Consider the following 23,854-nt stretch of genomic DNA (forward strand, 5'->3'; position numbering starts at 1 on the left):
AGGATAAATCGTTCCCACGCCCAACTGCAGAAAGCACTGCAGTGATGCTCCAGCCAAAATAAATGAAGCGGAGAATGCAGTGCTCTGTACATGTCGAGCTTATGTGATTAACACTGGGGCTTTACGCGCCAAAACCACCGTATGCCTGTATGAGGCACGCCGTATAGTGCGGAAGTGCGGATTAATTTCCATCATGGCGTTTGTACTGCTACGCTTCTAGTTCTTCTATTCTTTTATTAAGTTGTTTCTTTCCGCTCTGTTTTTTTTAATGCGAGTATGTCAATTGTGTCATGTTTATTAAACTATCACTAGGTTGTTTCCAATTTTCGTTTTGTAATTATGACCCTCTACTCTAACGTACAAGCCTTGACGGTAACATATAGAAAAAGAAATTATTTACCCTCTGGGATTCTGTAACGTGCACCTAAATGTAAGTACACGAGGGTTTCTTACGTCTCGCCCCCAGTGAAATGCGGCCCCCACGACCAGAATCGAACCCGCGCCCTCAGCAACGCAATGCCATGGCCGCGGCGGGTACATCGTGCTTTAACGAGCGTCCTTGACTCGTTGAATGGCCTGCCATACGCTGCCGGTAACGCACGCTGCTGTACATTACGACTGAAGCGGAGGAGCGTACGCCATTTCCCGATAAATGCCATGTGTGTTATCTGGCGGCTCCGCAAAGCGTTCCAAACGCGCATTGCATTGCTTCCACCGACAAGCTTTAGTGTTTGGGCAGACAGGCTGAAAAGCCTCAGGTTGCCTGAGCGGCAGTCATTCCTGACGTTAACTAGTAAGACTCAATGGCTAGTTTGCTTGGTGAGCAAAACTTTAGCTCATAATATCACGTCCGGGCACTTGCTTTTGTCGGTCATGCATGTCTGAGTTATTTTTGAAGGTTAACAGACGAAGAGCGACAGTAAGGTCGTTTGGCATCCGCCCCGCCCAATGATGTAAGGCTTGCGGCTTCTGCAAGTAAAAGGTAAATTCGGGAGATTTATATGGACAGATTTCTTTTACTTTTGTTTTAGCTCTACACTGTCGTTCTTTTTTTTTTCTCCAGAAGCATGGTTGTCAATGGCTAAAGCTGCTGGAGCTTGAAGTTTACATGCGGAAGCTCTTATCGTGAGACGAACATAAATGTTCTTCTAAGAAATGTACCGCTGCCTTTCTGGGCACCCGTTATATCAAAAGATGCAGTTACTTTTTAGAGAGATGAAGCAAACTAAAACACATATTTCAATAAAAACCAGTAATTGTGTCTACTTTTGTCTCAGTCTCTCATGCGCCGTCACTGTTTTCGTTTACAAACTTGAACAAGCAAACAAACTTTTGCGTAGCTTTTACTGATGAGCTACTGCTTATCGCGACATCAATAGGTCTAAAATATGTACTTATCATTAAAAGGGAAGCGAACCAGTATCAGTGTCTGAGGCCAAGTGGAGGCTTTTTGTGTTACCACAACAGCAGCAACAACGACGACGACGACGACGACGACGATGACGATGATACAAGATTTTACCAATTGATTGACGACAGAAAGGCAACTGTATTATAGGAAGGGGCACAATAGTCAACAGCCTGAAATAGAAGGTATGCACTGCAGGCAGAAAAAAAGCAACCCGCATAAATACATACAACTGCGAGAGGAGTTAGACCATGCATTGGAACGCAGAGCAAACGGCTAAGGCTTTTTGGTTGGCGGTTCTCGAGAATTCCGCGTATAACGCACGCTCCCGATGTCGAGAGAAACCGCCAGATGCAGTGAAAGGCTGTGCGATGCTTGCGTCTGGCTTCCATGAAACGCCTGTGCGGGGATTCTCTGCCTTAGCATAGTGCGTTGAGCCTTGAAATCTTATACAATTGAGCAAACTCCAGAACGCTGTTCGGCCCTTACTGTGCTCCTCCACAATTCTACATGTATATCACACATATATCCTTAAGCAACATTGAGGAAAAAAAACACATTTACACAAAAAGTGAAAGTTTACATAGAAATGAAGAGTAGGCAGGACGGGTATAAACGCAGAGCAAGAGCATAACAGAATGCGAGGTGCACTTTGGCTTACGTCCTGAACAGCGTACAACGGTACTGACAACAGGCTGGGAATAAAAAGCAAACGCGGGCGTTGGTTTACAGACAGAGATGATTGGCCAACGTAAGAGCGAAGACAGGAAGCTCCCTTGTTGCCGAAGAACTCAATTTGACTTCGCGCTGAGTCCGCGTGGACCGCTATTGACGTGGCATAGCGTTTGCACGCAATCCTCTTATACCGGCTGGCCGAACGCGAGGTGGAAAAGGGGCTTCGTGCCTGTTTTCCTTTTTTTCTGCGCACATTGGCTGTGCCTCCTGAAGACGAGGGAAAAAGCTAACGAGGTCTTCGCATCTGCCATTTTTCTCCTTAGGCGCGTGGCCACCGTGAAATGCGCGCGGTATACCACTGCGCGGTCATTACGGGGATCATGGGATTAGGAGATGCGGATTACCGAGGTTTAGGCGTGGGCTGGCCTTAGCGAGCCAGAGGATGACGGCAAAAAAAAAAGAAAGTAACAAACGCGCTCGCGCTGTGCTGGAAGCTCATTGCGTGGACTCCTTAGACGGAACAGGCCGTCGGCCGAGAGACCCTGCGGCTTGCGTGTACACCGCCATTGGACGAGGCTGGACGGGGCTGGAATTAGCTCGCATCGCTGCCTGCACTGCTTGCCGTGGCAGCTTACGTGACCGGGAGATGCCGCGTCCTCTGTACGAGGCTGGTGGTGGTCAGCAATGCTCGAACGTTTCTCGAAGCCTCCTGTACGTAACTTATCTCGCACGCAGATCCCGGTTCGACATGCTCTGACTAGGATGCTTAAAGAACGTGGTAATCTAGAACCTTGTTCTTCTCTTTTCTTCTTTTTACGTGCGGAGTCTACGTTTGTCCTCCACGCGAAATTACAATTCTTATGGTCTGGACAAGCGGCTGTGAATAGATGTTGTAGTGTCTGCCATTGATTGGGGCCCATGAGCTCTGCGACTTGTAGGTATACGATGCATGTAGATAGCCTGTGTAGGTGCACGCTTTTGTATATTTTTTAGCTGCGCTATTATTTTTAGTTGCCTTTGGCAGATTACATAATTTTAATCCCTAAGCTAAGTTACTCGATGGGGCGGCCATTACACCTACTAGTAATAAAAAAATGCTTAATTGAGAAGGTAACACAATTACACCAATTACTTTTCAAATGATTAACTTTACGGCACATAAATCTACGAAATATAGCTAGACAGTTTGCAAGGAATGTCCTCTTCGAACGAAGTCTGAGAATGGCACTGCTTTCGAGATATGCGCCGTCAAATTTGCAGTCAAACTACACTGCTGTACCGCGTACGCGTTTTTTTTTTTTAAGAAAACGCACTTTCATGTACTGAAGCACTAAAGTAACTGGAATGACAGTGCATTTTGTCAGGCACTTCGAAAGCTGCCTCGAAACTGGAATCGGGTAAACATCGGGGAACTCGGGAAACTCAGGCAGCCGCTGCAGAAGAACGCCCCTCCTCCCTCGTCTGAACCCCCTTGCCTCGCGCGCCACAGTCGGGGGCACGCATCCTGGACTTGCCTGGATATTCTCGCCTCTACTTTCATTCCCTACCCCCTGTGCAGCGCGGTTGAGGTGTCCTCTGCTGAGAGACAGTTACTGCGCTGCACTTTACCCCAACCTTTCCTTCCCATCATCAAGAATCTCCTTCTCTCTCTCTCTCCTGGCCGCGTTCCTCGCTCGCGCACGCGAGATTGAACCGCGTTTGCCGGCTCACCCACACAGGTTTCCGCTCATACAGAACATCACGGCGACGGCGACGGCGATGGCAGAAATGCGCCTGGAGTGTCCGTATAATTGCTATCGCAATAAATAAATGTATGGTCGTTACCTCTTTCATATCACTCGGCGGAACACGAAAGTGAAACGTGTCTTCACAGGAGCTGTTCATTGTCTGCTTCCTGAACTTACGTATGCAGCGAAAAGCGCACGATTTGCACGTCGGTGACCGTGTTGCAGCTTTGCTTGGCGCGCGGCGTCCTGCTGCCGAGTCGCTTCGGCGAAGACACGAGCATTTCGGTCGGCCTTCGTAGTGTGTCGGGCAGCTAGCTGTTGTGCTGCGAGGCGCTCAGCTCCAGGAATGCGAGTGGCCGAGTTCACAGCGTGCGCAGCGAATGCGCAAAGGCATTCTTCTTCACGCTGGCGTCTCTCTCGCCGGACCAAGGCGAGGTTCGCCCGTCGACGTCTTTGCACTTTCTGCGTCGCTTAGCGCAACAATTTTCTTAGTTGGGGTACCATCGCAAGCTAAGCAGTAGGCGGCGTGTAAGCACTGCTGATGCAGGTTGATGCTGCACTCCGTATGCGAAGAGGCGTCACAGATTATTCGTACGAGAAGGACAAACCATGTTTGTCCTCCGAAAGGCCCCATGTAGCCCGCAAAATTACTTTTATCAGACTAAGAAGGGCAATGATTCTGGACAGGTAATGTTTACCGTTTCTGTACGTTGTATCTTGTTCTATCTATGTATACCGTTCACCTTGCCCAGTCATGTAATAATGCTGACGTGGTGCCGCTTACGCGCATCAAAAGGCCAAAAATGTAAAGGACTGAATTAAGATTGATATGTCATTCAGGGCTATATCCCGCTATAGCAGCCTCTGAAATAATGACTGCAATAGAATTAGATGTTTAAACCAAAGCTCGAAGATTATTTGGAGAAAGGGGAAAGGAGACCGGGCTAAGTATACTCGACTATGTAAGCTTCGTAGGTTAAGCTCCATAGGAAGCTGTTTAGCGTTAGCCCATGACCGGTGCCTGTCCTCAAAAGTTGCACGCACGAATTTTGGCACTCCTATTAGAACTCCCGCTTCTCGTCATTAATGAAAGCGTGGGTTGAAGTAGTGGAACCTATAAGCAAGATTTGCCTTCCGGCGCATTGGTCAGCACACATGCTCAGTAGCACACTGACGTGTTACACGCTTCACGTCCTTTTAACAGGCGTGCAGTAGCGCGCGATTGCAGAAAGGTGTGAGTGGACGTGCTTACGAGCAGCAGTGAGTGCCCGTGAGTTTGAGGGGACGTGAGTGTGAACCAGGGGCGGGATACAGTTAACGCGAGTACGAACAAAATTAATTGACGGCGAGTTTTAACGGACGTAAGCATCAACGTGAGTTAGTGTAGCCTAGTGTGAGTGGACGTCACTATATGTGAGTGAGTGCCAGTGAATGAGAGTGGACGCGAGTGCATGAGCGTAAATGGGTGCCGGTAACTGTGAATGGAAACGAATGTGAACGCTAGTGGGTATTGGTGAGCTTGAATAGAGCGACGTGAGTGTATACCGACGAGTTCTAGTGCACATGAGTAAGAGTGAGTTCATTGCCTACCAAAATATGACATTTACTTTTACATTCTTTGGTGTCGTGAACAATCCCCGTTCAAGCGCTAACGCTCTTTCCAGTGCCGTCACCCTCTCTTTGGGGTAAGCGGTGTAAAGGTGCTCGGACCTGAAATGATGACGCAAAGTAGGCATTCTCGAGCATCTTGTTCGAGACCTGCACTCCGCCCCGTACCTCGCTCGTTCTCGAGCGAGCGGCGAGAATCGATGAAGACCAGGCGGCACGAAACTTTGCAGAAACGACTGCGAAATATATCGGTCGTGGCGTTTTTGGTCGAACTCGCCTCCAGGCCTTCCGACGTCGCTCGACCTCCTCGGTTTTGAACAAACATTTGTCCAACGACGGCGAGCAAACACTTGTCTGTGCGAGGTGCACGGCATTGAGATTATATTTGCGACCCCAGAAGAAACGCTGTGCTCGGCGCGCTATAGGCTGAAGGCGCGGCCTATTTCTCGCATCTCGTACTCCCTGCTTCTTTTCCCTCACGCGAGCCGAACGACTTTTCCAGTCTGTACGCGTCTCGTGTTCATCGTTCTCTCTCCAAGAGCGAATGCACTCGGAGAGTAGCACGATAGCAAAACTTTGCGAAAATGCGGAGTCTCTTGCCGCAGACGACGAAGATTGATTTTGGCCCGCAGTGCTAGCTGTTTTCGTACGCCGTTTTCTTTCTTTTCAGTCATCCTCCCCGTCCTCCCTCCGTTCCTCTCTTTCCTCGTCCTCGAAGCGTGTTTCGACCTCTGGTTTCTTTCACAGTGCTAGCGTTCCAGCCCGGCCGTGTTTCTCAACATTTTCCTTTTCGAGACGCTGGTGCGCGCTTAGCGTTTCTTTGATCAGCATTCGAGTCTTCGACTCAGAAATCGCGCGCGCGCGCGCGCGCGTAGAGGGAGCGGAATGGGGCGTTGAAAAGGCCGCCACACTCTCGTGGTCTTATTCCGCTCGATGTTCGACGTCTTCCCCTTCAAGTGCCTGCCGTGAAAGGCAGAGATGCGTCGGCCCCACCCAAGTCGTTGCCCGCTCCTCTGAGCGAGGCCTCCAGCGCACACCGACGACCTATCGCTTCGTAGCGTTATGTGCGCACCGACCGCTGATGCATTGCGCGTTTTCTTTTTTTTTCTGTAGGACGAGTCTGCAGTGCCCTATCGTGCCCTTGGGAGACGCCGCAGTAGGTTTCAACGTTTATTCCGTGCAGTGATCTGGGTGCATGGCGGTTGCTGCCGGTCCCGACGGAACATGCGCAAGAAAGCAAAAATCTGAAACGATTTGTATTTCAATACTCTTTTCAACTTCTGGCGTCCTTCAGGTCACAACATAATGAAGCAGAAAGCAAGCATGATTTGTCGCGTTTTCATTACACCGTCGTGAACTGTATATTTGGCCTTTTCGTAAATGCCGCATCGACCATTCAGTAGAGGGCAGCCTCCGGCAAGAGGGGGAGGTTAGAGGGAAGTGGTGGGAGGTGCCTTCATCAAAGCATACAGAGACAGCATACAGAAGTGGGCTCGCCGCACACTCAGTGCTACCAGCGCTGAAGACCCGGCATTTCTCAGAACTGGGAAGGGAGTTGCAAGTCCCCTCATCTGAGTCCGCCTGTGCCGTTGAGCAACGGTTGGAGAGAGAGAGAGAGAGAGAGAGAGAGAGAGAGAGAGAGAGAATGAGGTACTTATTATGAGAGAAAAGCTGAGAAGTCAGCCTGGATCAGTGTTCTAAGCTGCTACTCGGCGTAGGGGGAAGGGGAATAGGCGTAGAAAGAAAAGCTATTAGTGAAGTCGATTGACTTACTACGACAGCAAAAAAGGCAAAGCATGGGACTCAAAACTATTGATGGCGACGGGAAGCAGTCGCATCCCTAACAATCTCGAACTATAGCCTTCTAGTGCAGATGACTCGAGTCGTCATGAGCAGTACATGCACTTGCAGAGCCCCTGAAGGATTGGTGCCCTTACTTGCGAGCGCAAGTATCTTCGAAGTGTGTGGTCTAAGCCTCTCCGCTGCGCTGCATTGAATAGGTGGAACGCAGCGCGAGCCTTTGTGTAATGTGGTGCGTGAGGAGCCTTTACGATCATGACAGAGCCAGGTCTGCGTAAAGTGGTTGGAGGACGGAATCCTGGCTCTCGGAATTCGCTTCGTAACCCTGTGCATCTTTGCTCCCTTCGTTTACGCCCTTCTTTTGCATTATTCAGGAATGCATAAAAAGTTACCCGCTCGGCGCTTCTCCTGAGGTCTCTGGACTGTGATGCGCTCATCGACTGCACTGTTTGTACATTTAGAGTAGTTGTTAAGCAGATTTTTTGCTGGTATTTACATCCCGGATCTAAAAATAAAAGAAGCTAGATGAAAATATTATACTACTGGTCAGGTGCCTTGAGAAACGCACTTATTATGATACTCTATCGGCGCAATTAGTCCTCTCTTCAGACAAGCTGCTTCAGCTTGAAGCAATATTGGTTCTCCTGGCAGTGGCGGGCAGTCGCCTTTAATCGAATATGCAGCTGCTTTTGCTCATACTAGTTTCTATCAGTAAGCCCTGAAGTGCCTGCTGTCATTACGGACTAGACATCGTGTCACTGTACGTGAGAGGAGATGACACTTAGTACACACCGATGAAGGTCCGCTGCCATCGACGTGTTTGATCGCTTGTTTTGTTTGCATCAATTGTGTTCGCAAACAACTTATTGTGCGAATGTTTCTCATGCAGGAATATGAAGCAGCCTAGTGGAGAAAAGCATCGGCAGGGGCGTAGTGGTTACCCCTTCACTCAAGTACACACAAGTCTTCACCACCCCTTTCAGGTATGTTGCTACTGGCTTTTATATTGTTTCTCAGAAGAAATGTCGCACAAACATTGCAGAGGGAGACTCACAGGAGTCTTGAGGTGCCTCCCTAAACAGCGCTAACAATGTTATCTGATACGACTAGGGTGACATCGACGGTAGAGACGATAGGAGAACGACGACGACCCCTGAGGGATTGAGGTCGGGTTTTCTGCGAAACCCATCGTTCATTCACGACACGTTGCGTGGATGGATACATATAAGCGGTGTCCCAATGCCCGTCGTAGGCGACTAAATCAAAGCTTTTCAGTTAATCACAGCGTTTGAATTTAGATCAAGCCAAAAAAGATGATGAAAAAGCAGCTTCGTGAAGACAATATCGAAGTCGAAAACGACGCATGCTGATTTGCTGTTCAAACAACATGGTGGCTGAGCTAATAGCTTGGAAACTTATGGGGAAGGTCGCCCACACAGCAGTTAACGTGCTTACGATTTTTTGTGTGGTTAACGTAAGCTATGTTGTGGTTTTATTGTTAAAATATGGCGATAATTATGTGCTTTTCTTAGCTTTTTCTTGTCGACGCGAGGTGGCGGCAAGTCGTATAGACGTCTTCCAAATCAATTTCATTACACGAGGTCGAAACTGTCTTCTTAGCAGTCAACGTAGATTGTCTTCAATACTGGCCATAATTTACAGATGCCCGGAGGGTCGAATGGGCTCCCAATAGGCCATGCTTCCAAATTCGGCAATAAGGCGCTAACTTGACATTCTAACAAATTACTCTTCTAAATATCAGCGTATCGCGTTCATCGGGCAAAGAAACACGCAGGAAAGACATACGCGGAGAAAGCTACAGCTTCTTGGACGTGCCGTAAAGCCACGTGACTCAGCAGCTATTGTATGCTACCACCTGTCTAGTTGTATCTTGGTTTTCCGCCGCAGGTTCTGTTGGTACCACTGCACTGACGATGTCATTCACTGTTACTGTTGAAGTCATTTTGGCTACCTATAGCCTCTCGAGTCTGCGGCACGAAATTTGAATTCAGCTAGCAAAAGCTTCTCGATCATATCGATCTTGCTAGCAGAAGCTATGATCCTGCGCTGCAGGGGCAGCTTCTAACGCACACCTTGGGAGCAAATATTGTTGTTTGCACCACATGAGTGCAAATGTAGGACGTTATAGTTTTGACACATGGCCATACATTGTCAGGCTTACTATGGCCGCGCTGTTGCTATATTATCATCTTTGTTATTTAACGTGTTATTAGCACCATAATGATTTTGCTTCAGTGAAATATGTTTTGTTCTCCGTAAGTGATGCAGCCGCTTCAATTGGGACGTACCGTATTGTGAACATGCAACTTCAACAGGCATATATATATATATATATATATGACACTGTAGCGTGAGGATATTATATAATGACACTGTAGCGTGAGGATATTGTACTAGAAAGAAAAATACTTTCATGTTGCCGGCGTTTAACATAGTGCATGGATGTAGGCATATGCTAATAACGTCGCTTATATATCAAACAAAAAGCCGAGCGATGTGTACAGCCGCACGCAAACTTTCTTTTCAGTGGAAATTGCCACAAAAAAAGTTCTCATTTTATTGCAAAGTGCAATTTTTGAATTGTTATACTCATAGATTGCTTCGTTATTTAATTAAATAGCACAGCTGATGAAATCCAAAGCTTTGTCAAAGACAGAAGATCGATCTTGAACACAATTTCCGAAATATTAATTTACTTCTGGTTGCTACGAATGGCTGGTAAATATATTGTTTGTAATGTTTACTGTGCTATTATAAGAATCCAGTTGGTTATTAGCCCGTCATTAGTATAGCTTCTTCAACAAATAAATTAAGTTGCGTGATTTTATGTGCCAAAGCCAAGATTTGATTATGAGGCAGGACGTTGTGGGGAAATGAGTGATAATTTTGATCGCAAGGGGTTCTTTAAGGCGCACCGAAATGAAGTACATGACCTTTTTTTTTTTTGCAATTCGCCCCTCTCTCCCCCATTTAAATGCAGCCGCCACGGTCGGGACTCAAACCCACGACCTCATGCTTACCAGCGTAATGCCAGCCACTAACCCACCACGGCAGGTGTTGTTCAAAGAACGCTTGACAATATCAGCAAAAATAAATGTGGGCCTGTAATTGCTTAGCTTACTTGGGTCACCCCTTAATATAAGTTGCATCCCACCGATGCTAAGCATTAAAACATAAACCAGAAGGGTAACGAAGAAACTTGAGAAGTTAAGAACCGCGCAACAAGCGATGAGACGCAAGATTATAGGCAGGACGTTGAGAAACAGAAGGACAGCTGTCTCGATTAGAAAGCGCATGAAGGCGTCGCCGTTACGACAGTTAGGACGCCATCTCATGCGTAAAGCAAGTGGGCGGTGGTCTGTTAGAATAACAGGGCGGGCGCCAAGAGAAAGGAAATGCAGTCAAAAACGGCCGAGAAATCGGTAGTGTGATGAAATTAAGATATTGGCTGACATATGAAGGAGTCGCCTGGCGCGAGACACGGTTAAGTGGAGGTTTCTGGTAGAGGCCTTTGTCCTGCAGGGAACATAAATTAGTTGCTTTATTAAATTCCACATGAGCAACGAAGTAGCTTGGTTTGTGGCGGCGCGTGGCAGTAACGTTGTGCGAAATTTATTTCTTATTCGCAGTATCCCCATCAAAAAGCTCATTCTTCTTCAGGGAAGCCGTCTAATTACTTTCCTTGTATCGCTGCGCCCTCTTAGTAGCCAAATAACTATCACTTGCAGAGGTAACTGTATGGGAGGTTGAAGTTCGATCGTATAAACGCCGCTGAAAGCCTGAGCGTTAAACGTTGCAGGCACAACTGCGAACCGTTATTCAGTTCTGCTTACATAATTACTCCTTCGGCATAGCTTAACTGTCATGGTAAAGCAATAAGTAATGTCCTGTTAGCCACTTGGTGGTGGCACAAATTTCTGTTGCTTCGCTAGAATTTTAAATTTTAATTAAGTTGTCTAGACGTGCGAGGTTAGTCGGGAACTCGCAAACTTGATATTGACACAAAAATACCGAACAGCACGAACCGGAGAAAACAGCAAGAAAAGGTGTAACGAGCGCCGCTGTATATCACTGTTCCCTGTTCACGCCGTTCCCTTATCGGTTAACATGTCCCTACTCACCCAGTTATACCCTCTACAGAAACTTTACATTAATGTCGGAGAGAAGCCTTTGTGAGCTTCATCTTCTTTCAAGAAAGAATGTAGCTGTAGCAAATATAAAATAGACAGTGAGTGGCAAGTGATATAATACCATCGATCTACCGTTGTATATAGCATGTAAGTACTGCAAAACAAGAGCAATTTTCGTTCATAACCATGTTTTTGATAAATTATAATATGTCTATGCTTGGTACGCGTAACGTAACGTGGCGAAGTACAAGTTATTAATTGGCTCCCTTGCGAAGAAGGAAGTACAATTACAGAAGCGCTGGTAATTTTCGCAATTGTCCTTTCGGTCGAAGCGCCGTGTCGCGCACATCACGATGTGTTCTTTAACAACGTCGCAGCAATGAAATTAGACTGCCAAGCAGCACATAAGTTTATAACCACCGATGCTGCATTTGCGTGATGCTTTGCTCTTGTATCACGAGGTGTATCGTGTTTGCCTCCTTATTCTTATTTTGTTATTCTTTTTATTGTTATTTGCCTCATTTTTGCCGTGTAAGTGTTTGCCTCATTGCCGGTGTAGAGACAGATATCCTGGATCACGTGCGCTTTGTAGGAATGCGAGTGCCCACATAACATTTTCCTTGTTTTTCCGGACTACAAAGAGATCGCAGTGATCGAGGCCTTAAGATGTGCGTCTCTGGAAGGCTAGAAGCAGAATCACACAGTGAATACTGCTCCGTGACCAGCATGCCGCCGCCACCAGGACTGCTTTCACCTCACGCATAAGGCATGGACAAAACATTTGGAAACATCGCAACGTTTGTCAACCGAAACTGAAACACCGTGATGAAGCCGTAATTACGCGATGGCCGCCTCTTTGTTCTACTTGCAAGAAGACTGTTTCGGATAGCGGGTAGCGTCCAAATTAGAGAAACTACTTTGTGCACGCTATTAAGCTCTTCTTAAAGGCGAAATCCTTTCTAGGGTCATGGAGAACTTTGTGTCAGCAAACCTGACCGGCGGAGTGTCCGCCGAAGCGTGATTACGCCATATGAAGACAGATTAAAGACAGATGAAAGAAGGAAAAAGGATTGATGGTGCCAGTTAGTGAATGATAACGTTATAATAGAGATTGGTAGAGGTTAATAATGACTAATAATGACTACTAATCACTTGTAATGACTGCTAATAACTCCGAAATGACCAATATCTCTAACGACGGCTCGTAATGGCCGCAATTGATTAAAATGATGTCTAGTAATTATTAGTAATGATTAAAATGGCTACGAATGACTTGTAATCAGTACTAATGGCTACAAAATGACCAATATGTCTAACTGCGGCTTGTAATGATCACAATTGATTAAAAATGAGGAAAAATGATTGCTAGTGAGTAGTAATGACTAATAACGACTGAAATGACCTGTAATGACTAGTAATGACTGTGAAATGACCAATATGTCTAACAAAATCTTATAACGACTACAATTGATTAAAAATGACAAAAATGGTTAGTAATGATCAGTAATGACTAATAATGACTGAAATGACTTGTAGTGACTACTAATAACTATGTAATGGCCAACATGTCTAACGACGGCTTGTAATGACCACAATTGATTACAAATGACTCAAAATGCTTAGTAGTGAGCAGTAAGGATTAAAAGAAAGAAGAGAAAGAGAAGAGAAAAGAAAGAGGTCAATGAAAAGAGGAGGAAAAGTAGGCTTTCGCCGTTCACTTCTTCAGAGAGATCTTAAGAGACCGTGTAATTTTTAATTTTGTTCGAGAAGAAAGTTAAAATACAAGTGAACGCTTGCTAACACTTATATTTTTTCTGTCAAGAGGCTGGTGATCGGAACGACCATAATCCCTGAACTCTCAGTTAGAGAAATATTTAAGCCTGCCTTCAACAGCCTCTACTTGAAGCCGATGTTCTATTGTGAAAGAATAAACTGTGAGCTGCCTCCTGCTTACCTTAAGAAATATCCAACCAAGCAAAGATGAGTAAAGCTGTAGAAGTCACTGCCTAGAATCAAAGTGTACGTACGGATCTCGAAGTGCTCAAGGTGTGCTGCGTTTGTTGACACTTCTTTTATTCGCGAAGACACGTCGACAAAATGAACGACGAACCGCTATTGTCGCACCGTGCACTGTCATGCACATGCCGAATGAAAACACTCCAATTTTGTGAGATGAGTTTTCTTCGTGTCTATTTGCCCGCGATTACCATACTTTTTCTTTTAGTGGAGTAACATGTGGTTCGGTTATAGTTCGTTTGCGCCTGAGCGACGAAAAATTCCGATAGAATTGGGAGAAGTTAGGCAATATTATGGCGTAGCAGAAAAAAAAGAAAACAAGCGAAAGTGCACTGGACAAAGGGGCCTAAACGTAGCCGCCAAGAAAATTGAGAAAACTGATCACTAAACAGAACTGCATGAATAGTAGGGAGTAATACCCAAGGGCTGGGAGTCGAAACGGTAAAAAGCCCCAGAAAAAGTTCTCGCTGAAGGTACACATGGCCGTTATTGCTATTGTTGCAGTTCTAACACCTGCGTGAGCCTTTAGTATGCCATCTAAAGAAAAAACTTAATTTTGCTTTTGATATCCTTTTCTTCCTTTTTTGGTGACCCTCCGTAGTTGCGCAGCTAAGCCACAAAGCGTGGGATCAAATCCCAGCCGCGGTGGTCGCATTTTGATGGGGATCGAAATGCAAAAATGGCTGTGTGCGGGGAATTAGATGCACGGTAAAGAATGGAGGTCAGATTGGTAGCCACGAGGTGGTCAAAATGGTAGCCACGAGATGGTCAGAATGGTAGCCACGAGGTGGTCAGCATCGAACCGGAGTTCCCCCGCTACGGCGTTGCCTCATAATCATATCGTCCTTTTAGCATGTGAAAACTCAAAGTTCAATTCTTAAGTTGAATTTTTTTGCTTAGTTGTTATCACACCAAACCTGCACTAACGCATATTGTTTTCTAACTCATAGCAGCATCGCATATTTTCAACGACTTCCTCGTGACTGAAACAATGTTAAAAACGTTACTCGCAAAAAAGTCGATGCAACACGTCCTCAAATAAACTTTCGTTGTTTCACATTTCACTGGCAGCTGCAAGGAAAGCCACTCATTCTACGAAGAAAAACAATCTATCAGTTTATGAAAGCCGTGCAAGGGAAGTAAACCGAAAGTTAATAGCTAGTGATGATGTATCCAACATGCTTCTTAATATTTGACTTTGACTTTATTGAAATTTAGAAAATATGCAATTGTCCGGGTGAAGAGGGCTAAAGGTGACACGCGTGGTCACCTGACTTGGCCCTAGACACCCTGAATTTACGCAGGCACAGTTTCGACATGGTAAATTACGAAATACAATTTTCTTTTTTTGACAGGAAGACTAAAACAATTCACATACAGCAATGCAGCATTTACGGCTATACCTACAGTACATCTCGCATTCTTAATAGAAGGGCCGCTTCATAAAATGGGGCATGTTTACCTCATGGGCATATCAGACTTACAACAGACCAGTGCTCAATTTTTTTTAAGCGAAACTTTCTTTGCCTCTTCCTTCGGCTATCCCACTGCTGCGGCTGTGGCTACTGCTGCCTGGCACACCACGTCGGGAGGGGGGAGGGGGGGGGGGTTAGAACGTTTGTATGCATGACAGGAGCAAATCAGAGGAAAGGTGACCCGACCAGCTCGTTGAAAGCCCACCGCGTCGAATGTGCACACTGGCCTCTAGAGATACCTGGCCGTCGCCACATTAGTTTCCAGACAGCTGTAATAAGCCGTGACTCCCTTCAAAAACATTGCAGAACTGCATTGCTTCCCTTTCTACTAACGTGTGAGCCTAGAGGGTATGTAGATAGGAGGGAGGAGAAGAGGTAGTTCCTATACAAGGGACGGCGAGGAGGTGACGTCAGAAGGCAAGGAAACTCTACTACTATACGACACCACTTGCTGGGAAACAGGATAAGCTTAAGTTCAACGTACCGTACAGTACGTTCCTGCTATTTCTGAAAATAAACACCATGCAAATATGTCGAGGGGAGAAATTACGCAGGGCGTGTAGAAGCAGAGCTGCATTAATTAAAGCGCACCGCAGGGTCTAAGCAACACTACGGAAGTGGTTGAGCGTCAAATCAACACTTCTGTGCCCTAGCTTTGCGGCTATGGCATTGCTAGAGGTCGCAGACTTGATTCTGTCCGTGGCAGCTACATTTAGAAGAGGGGGGAGGGGGGAAATGGGAAACGCACGTGCACTTAGATTTTGGGTCACGTTAAAGAACATCATGGCGCGAGAATTAATCCGGAGTCCGCCATTAGGTTGTGCCTCATTATGCGATTGTGGTTTTGGCACGTACAGTCCCATAATACAATTAAAGTTTTCTGCTTCTGCGAGGAATCGATGTGCCATGTGAGGCAATGACAATGCTCAACCCTCTCAGAGGTTATGAAATATGGCGCACAACGACGCCTCAAGCAAACAGTCAAGCAAACAGTCAAGCAAACACCACACAGACGCTCCGCAGACACTCTTTCGTGCCGTAGTGCATCAAAGGTAACGTTTAACATCAACTCACCACACTCATGTTATACTAAACGTTGAAAGATTAAGCTTTCGCCATCAGCATCACCGCTATTTATCGCCAATCAAAAGTAACCAGCAGACAGCTTCGCCTACATCGATTCCAACAGTGCATCGGATCTGCATAATTTTTTCTCCACTTAGTGATTGAGAGCACCGAGCAATACTTCATGGTACCGCGTTTCAAAAAAAGAAAACAAAAAACTGGAGATTTAGGTGCCGAAAACTACGATATGATTTCGAAGCAGGCCGTAGTGTATAATTCTGATCCTTAGTATTTTGTTAACTTGCATCAAACCTATGTATACACAAGCGTTTTCAAACTTTACCTCTATAAAAATATGGCCGATGCAGACGGGATCGAACCGAAGACTTCGACCTATTCAGCACAACGCCATAGCCGCTGGGCTACCACGCAGGTGCAGCTCATTTAGAGACAGATTTAGTATATATGTGTTCTTTACTGCAGTGATACCTCAGGGCATTTGACAATTCTCGCTGTGTCATATGCGTCGACGGTGTCTGCAAGATATACAAAACCTGTAACTGTACTTCCCCACACAGCTGATTTGACGAAACCAGGGGTGGTATACCATGGAATAGAACCGTAATTAAGGTGCCAGAATGTGCGCTGCGTAATGTCATTAAGACCGCTCTCCGTTCCCCCGCACCGTCCATGCTTTCAAGAAGCGCTTCTCAGAGAGAGAGAAAGAGATGCAAGCAAGTTGGCCATAACGGGAAATTTAGTCTGCTACCCTACCTTGGGGAAATGGGGACGTAGAAATATAAGAAATTAGGGAGAGCAGACTATCTGATCCGCAGACTATCGCAGTACCGAATCACTTGTACCACAACAAACACACTTTCAACGGTGCAGCTAACGGGAACTCAGATGTGTTGGCTAGGGCAAGCTATAGGTGTGTAGGAGAAACATGTTTACGAAATTTGAATATCTGTCGTCCAGTACGGCGCGTGAAACCTGTTCCCAAGGGAGCAATTTTGTGGCTTGCTTCTGTCAGCAATGGCGCCCCTTTTCCATGCCACCGAGGCAAATTTTTTATGATTTCCTCGCTCTTTTTTATTTGTTCGTGTTTGTGTCCATCGCGGCACGCTTTAGGCGTGCCTGCGTAGCGCTGGCGCTATAGGGGGGCTTGATTGAAAAATGACGTGGGTGCGGTGCGTCGAGTCGAGGCGTAGCTCTCCACCGAGAGTTGACTCTGTTCTAGCGAGAAGTTCATATCTGGCCTTCGCGCTGCTCGCTCTGGTCCTGCGTGATAGATGAATCTCACACGCCGCAGGCGCTTTCCCCCGCTGCGGTTCCTGGGAGTGCGGAAACGCCCTGCACGCCCACACTCGCGCTTCTGGACCTTGTGTCTTTCGCGAAAAAGCAGCAGTGATGCAGGAGGAGGGACACCATATACGACCATACATCAAAAAAGAGTTTGAGCGAGAATAAAAAAAAAGCGCAATCGGGAAATCATAACAGAGGAGAACGCGGAAAGTTTCGGCCCCACCACCGCGTCACCTTCCAGCGCAGGGGATGCTCGCGAGGCAACCTCATTTTCTCAGCTTGCCCGCCTTGTGACAGGTGACGGCGCCGCCGGTCTCCCGAGCGGCAGCGGCCCGATTGGCGGTGCGGCGAAGCGCCAATGGGCGGCGTGCGCACAGAGTCGCGCGCGTGCCTCGCCAACCTCATCGGTCTCTCGGGGAACGTTCGACTGACTGCTTCGCCTCGCCACGCCTGTGAAACTTCGCCGTCTGTAGTGTAATGAAATTCAGCTCGTCATGCTGTAATGTCAATAACTGCGCCATAAGCGTTGGCTGTTGGCGACTATTAAGAAAGAGAATGATTTCTCAAGCGGAAACCTCAAAGGGGCCCTGAAACACTTTTTGTGGATGTTGAGAAACGCATTTGACGTCAAATTAGTCTATTTCAGAAATACTCCGCGCAGAAAGTACTTCAATCTGTTCAGGAGAAGTGGATTACTCGCAATCGAACATGCCGTTCGCGGTGCTTCCGTGAACTTTTTCAATACATTGTTTTAGCAGAACGTTTACGACGGTCCGCTTCGCACTCGCGTTCCCGCTCACAGTTAGCGGAGCGGCGGACGAAGAATCAGTTTTAGCGGAGCGCTGATACGATCTCGACCAGGTGAGGCGGGTCTTCACCGCAAGAATCAGGAAACGACGATGAAGCCGGGCATCGTGATGATGAAAAAAAAGTAGAAAAGATTGTATTTGCTTCATTGGTACATGGATGTGACTCTCATCTGAGACTCAAGCGATTCTGATTAACACAGGGGCCAGCACGGCTTAAATAACCTCTGGCGGTCATGTGGTCGTCGACGTCTTCTACGGGGGCCTGTGGAAGTATTAGTGCTTTCATCAGCTTCTGTCATTGAGGTCTTGTCCCTAGGTTTGCCTTCTCTTCCCCCACCCTTTTGCGCCAGCCCGGGGGAAAAGGGGTGATGGCGTTCCGGAGTAGAGGGCAATCATGTAAACAATCCTCACACTTGACAGGTCAATTATACGGGGCCTAAGACGGCCTTGATTACACCTTGCGGTCTTGTGGTTGCCGACGTCTTCTCGGGGAGGCTGTTTAAGTAGTGCATTTGTGAGACTTTGTCGTTGATGGCCTCCCGCCCTTCAGATTGTCGTCTCTTCGGCCATCCCTTTGCGTCAGCTCGGGGAATAACAGGGTGGCGCCGCCTCGGAGAAGAGGGCAATTATATTCTCATGGGGACGCCCGCCTGAACGCTTCTCACACTTGACAGGTCGAGCCCCAGGCTTACCGTAACAGCCTTTTCTGGGACGAGGCAGATCACCTTGTCATGGGAAAGTACGCCTGAACGTCTCTCACACCCGACAGGGTGACCAAAACAGCGCCCGGTTGCGTCCGAAAGGCATGTGCTCGCGTGCTGTGCCACCTAGCCGCAGAAGATAAAACAGTGATAGACTTAATACTAAAGTTTTAAGAATTGCCACAATAAAATATTATTTTTGCAATTACTCAAATGTTTGAAGGCCCTTCAAGCAAGACATTGCATTTTTATTTGTTACAGATGTAATCCTTATATTAACAAAGCCGCTGCTCTGCCTTTTTGCCAAAGCAAAGTCTTTAGATCTCTGAACACGTGGTCCACACGTGGTCCACATTAACAAACGCGCACACATTCGAGAAAAGTGGTGTCGATCTTCGATTTACACGTCCGCTGTTCTGCCACAGTTTCGGTGTATCGCACTGTTGCACCTAGAAGACGTGACAAGTGGCTTGCAAGACGTGGTGCTACTGAACCAAGTGAAACGGAAAGAACTCGAAGACATTTTGCTGTGTGAAGTCTTTTTGTAGCACGCAAAGCGACCCGCTTTCGGCCAACGTACTTTTGCACACGGATACTATGGATGGTGGTGTTTTCAAGTCGTACTTGTGATTGAAAAAAAAAAATGACATATCAAAGCTTCATAATGCGTTAAGGATATCAGATGTCATCACAACAGCTCAACGAGTGACTGTGCCAGGAGACGAGAGTTTGTGCATTACGCTACGCCGGCTCTCGTACCCCTATAGGGTGTGCGATCTAGATCATCTTTTTTTGCAGACATTATTTAGTTACATAATTCGCGACAAATATTGTTCTTTCACGCACCGAAAGTAACTTCAAGCACTTTTTGAAGGACGCAAATAGTCACTCCTGGCTTGACATCCCAACCTTGGAGGAATTTTCACAGGTAAATATCATACATTTTGGTTAGTCGCCCGTCTTTATCTTTTTTTCACCCGTCAACCTTGCAGGCTGGGCATTCCAAAGGCGTACCCCAGGATAACTTTTGGGGCTTCATCGACAGCACCGCGAGGGCTTTCTGCCATCCACCGACAAATCAAAAGATACTTTTTTCCGGGCATAAGCACACCCATGCTGTAAAATACCAGTCCATTGTGTGCCTAAACGGCATATTCTGCCAAGTAAATGGACCGTACTACGGCAGCTGACATTATGCAGGTCAGTTGATAAAATAAAGACAAAGGTTCCTATTCGCAAGTTGTCACTGGACGTGATCGACGCAGCCATCCTGTTAAGTTTAATGTTTACTAGCATAAATGCGTTCACAATATGTAGATCAAGGATGGTACATTTTCAGTAAACAAAGCGATCAACTAAGGTTAGCAAAGTAATACATGTGATAAAAGTACATAAGCAAAAACATCAACTGTAGCACATATATTTCAAGACGGTATTATTTATGCTTAGTAGACAGATGAAAGCAGGTACATTTTCAAGAAATATCAAACTACTTTACAGGAACATTTTATTATATAAGATTGTTTAGAAGGAAAGGGCACTCAAATAAACAATTTGTTTTCATAATTTGTAGCAACTTGTGGCAGGGGAATGTTGTTTGATAAAGCAAATGTAGTTATACAATAACTGTGTATGAATGAATGTGTGGTAAAATGAGAGAAGTCTAGTAATGCTAATTACTGAACGAAATTTTATTAAGGTGCTGATGACAAAACCAAATGATTTCGTAATTACTGAAGCAATATGAACATCGAATTTTTTAATGGAACCTGCAACGACTGCTGAGAACTTTCTATGATCAACATGTTTATTTCAATATTGATTATCCGCAATAGTAAATTCAAAGCAAATACATTTTACAGGGTGTGCAACTGCCACATTTGTGAGAAGTCGTAAGGTTTGTTAAACTGGGAAAAGGTGCGAGCAGTGCAGGTTGTCGTCCGCCATGTTGCACACGCTGAAAGGTTCAAGGATGCACTGCACCGCGGCCGCACCTTACAGCACCTTTCCCTGCACGCCGTGCAATCTAGGACCCAGTTGAAGCCAGCACATCTGCGCAACAGAGTATCAGGGCCTATGCGTAGAGAAACTTGGCTGGCTAAAATAGGCCAATAGGTTGCTTTACCTTGTGTACTTTGAGACAGCAAATATAGTAAGACGCGACATGTAGAGTGAGGTGGTGCAACTCATGAAACTATGCCTATTATTGCCTATTTTGTCTTGCTTGCAGTGGTTTTGGGAGATTGGAGCATATTCCGAGTGCAAAAGCCACTTTGTCATCTTGCACGTATACTCCGAAGTAATACGTATGAGAAACTGGAAAAGCTCGTCCAGGGCCACACCTATTGCATCTATGGGGATCCTGCATATACTGTGAGGCGAATGCTGCTGAAGCTCTGCGGCGGAACGTCTTCAAGTGGGCACCAATTGCTGTTCAACAAGGAAATGGGCAAAGTGCGCCAAGCTGTCGAATGGTGTTTTGGCAAGATTGCAGGCTTATTTGCATTTGTCAATTTTCACGAAAATAAGAAAACTGTAGCGTCAGAATTTGCCACGAATGCATAAAGTAAGTGCTCTTTTAGCCAACTTTCACACCATCCTCTATGGCTCGCAGGCGTCCACCTACTTTGGTCTTGAGTCACCAACTTGAATTCGCAAGACTGTTAGTTCTGGCAAACATCTTTAAAGAAGTAAGAATAGAGTTGAATAGTGTGTCATGAGTAAATGAATCCTTAGCAAATGTAAATTGCACACCAGCCCATTGCCTTTAATTTAGTGCATCGAGAAACCTATTTTTGGCAGTCACATAATTAATCCTTTCATTTGTGAATGAAAATTTAGTAAAATCTGATGAGTTGTGGGAGCTTAATGATGAAGCAACAAAAAACGCACTATTTCAATAGGTATGCCTTGTTATAGTAAAGTTTACTTTTCCTATTCATTGCTCGCCCAACTATGTAAAACATGAATGCGTAATGTGACTAAAACGCGTTTCCTCCAAACATTTGTGCTTTTTGATGCATGATTGAATTGCAGAAAAATTTATTTAAGGAAAAAAAAGTGTTGAAACAACTGCTTTATGCACGGAAGGTAAATTGTCACAGAGTTGTAGTTTGTCTCCTCCTAACTTTAGTTCTTGTCTTTTACTTGTGCGACACTTCTTCTTTTTCTAGCTTGTGCAGCTGCAGTGTGGTCGGAGAATGCCTTTGGCAAATGATATGTGAGAAAACGTATAATTCTGCGAAGGCCAGGTTCTAATCTAAATTGTTTGATCATGTATTTTGTGCCTAGCTGTACTGCTATTGTTGAAGTGACTGTCACTAGAGCAAACTTAAGAGTCAGCAGCTCTAAGGAAATAATAAAAAGTGATACTTTAGTCAGATATCTGCTTTCCATCTGCGCCTCATGCCTTAAAGAGCCCCTATGTCCCTGTGACGCCAAAAATTTGTTGTATAACGACAGCAGTGCATTATCCTCTACATAGAACACAGCTGCAAAAATGCTCTTTCTATTCGTAGCAACCACCGCGACGTGTAGTGCTGCTATGCTCATTAAAAATGGTTGCCACAGTAACCTGTGTACAATGCGTCTTTTAAATGTCAAGCGTGGTCTAAGGGCCCTTCAAGAAACAATACAGTTTGAGTAGTGCACTCTATGACGTTATGAACATGTACCGTGCTTGTTCTGTGCGCGTCGCGAATGTACGGCCAGACTTTTCTTTCAAGAGGGAAGCGGGCCTCCCTTACTTTTATGGCTTTCTCTTTCACTGGCCCCCCGCGGACTCCAAGCTGTGCGCGAGAGAAAGGACCCCGCTCCCTCCGTTCGGTTCCTGAAAGAAACCCAGTGACGACGCTTCGGGGTGGTCGGCTGTTGTTTTCCGTGCCCGGGGGCGTCGACGGGGATGGAGAAACCACAGTTGGAAAAGCGCGGGACGGGCAGACTCGCCCCACCAGCCCTAGAGACCGGACCACTTTTTTACGGGGCTAAAACTGAACGTTTTGTGTATTTTTAACTTGCTTTTTTGACCTTCTCAGTGTAATTAAAGTTTGTTTTAAATGTTCAACTGCGTTCGACCCGTTATCTAGCTGGACAGCGGACGCTTTGATCCCGTCAAGTGCGATCCGCGAGGCCAGCATAGTAAAAAAGTGCAGTCGACTGCCATCGTCCGCCAACTCAACGTCCGCTGCAGTGGAATACGTCGCACGGCAAGACCTCCGGTTTGACCATGACATCCGCCTACTGCAAGGACACGGCATCGCCTACAAGTTGAGCAGCTGACGGCACACAGGGCAACGACAAGGTGGGCTCGTTTCAAATTTCATCGCGCAGCTTAGCAGGCTTCACGGCATACGTCCGCTTTGAGTGAGATACGTCGTGAAGCACGCACGCCAAAATGGATCAGGACAAGCTGACGCCTGAAACGTCTCAAATTATGACAGCTGAGCATGAAGCTTCCACGGCAAATATTCGACCACAAAGAGCAACTACGTTTTCCATGAAAGCTAAAGAAACGTATGAAACGAGCCGCGAAGAGCACTGCCGGAGAATAGACGCTGCCTGGAAGAACGTGGAGACAGCTATTTTCAAAGTGTCATGTGCAAAAGAGGAAGACGTTAACAATGCCGCAACGCAGCTTCGCGCAAGCTATGAGCGCTACGAACACGTCGCAGCCAGATACTCTACCTTCCTCGCCAAAACGAGCAGATCTGAAACCCAGCAGGAATTGGAACTTCAAAAAGCAATCGACGCAGATCGTTATGTGACTGTGAGCGACAAATTACGTGAGGCTTCGGAACGAGAACGCGACCGCTTACAAGAGGTAACGTCGCAGCACTCTCTATCGGCCCACTCAAGCGTTTCTTCGAGGTCACGACGATCGGGCTCGTCAACAATCAGCCTAGCCGCCGTACAAGCACGCGCACAAGCTGAAGCCGTCCGGGCAAGAGCAGAGTTTGGTCGCAGAGAGGCCGCGATGCGTATTGAAAAGGCAAGGATTGAGGCTGAATTGGATATTTTGCAGCACGAAAAAGAAGCGGCAGCTGCAAACGCACAGGCAAATGCGCTCGAGGCAGCCGTGGAGCAGGATGGCGGGGAGCGCATGCGCACGCTCCCTC

At 46.4% G+C, this 23,854-nt stretch overlaps 1 protein-coding gene across 2 annotated transcripts in view; it reads left to right on the forward strand.

Annotated features, from left to right (window-relative positions):
• The window catches only part of LOC139059304 (dopamine D2-like receptor), a 461,415-nt gene that overhangs the window by 99,350 nt on the left and 338,211 nt on the right, over positions 1–23,854 (forward strand). For both annotated transcript variants that reach the window (XM_070537507.1, XM_070537508.1), the window contains exon 2: positions 8,108–8,201. The gene's annotated coding sequence lies outside the window, so the exon portion shown is untranslated. The remainder of the gene's footprint in view (positions 1–8,107; positions 8,202–23,854) is intronic.

Source organism: Dermacentor albipictus, chromosome 4 (genome assembly GCF_038994185.2).
Source record: "Dermacentor albipictus isolate Rhodes 1998 colony chromosome 4, USDA_Dalb.pri_finalv2, whole genome shotgun sequence".
NCBI lineage: Eukaryota > Metazoa > Arthropoda > Arachnida > Ixodida > Ixodidae > Dermacentor > Dermacentor albipictus.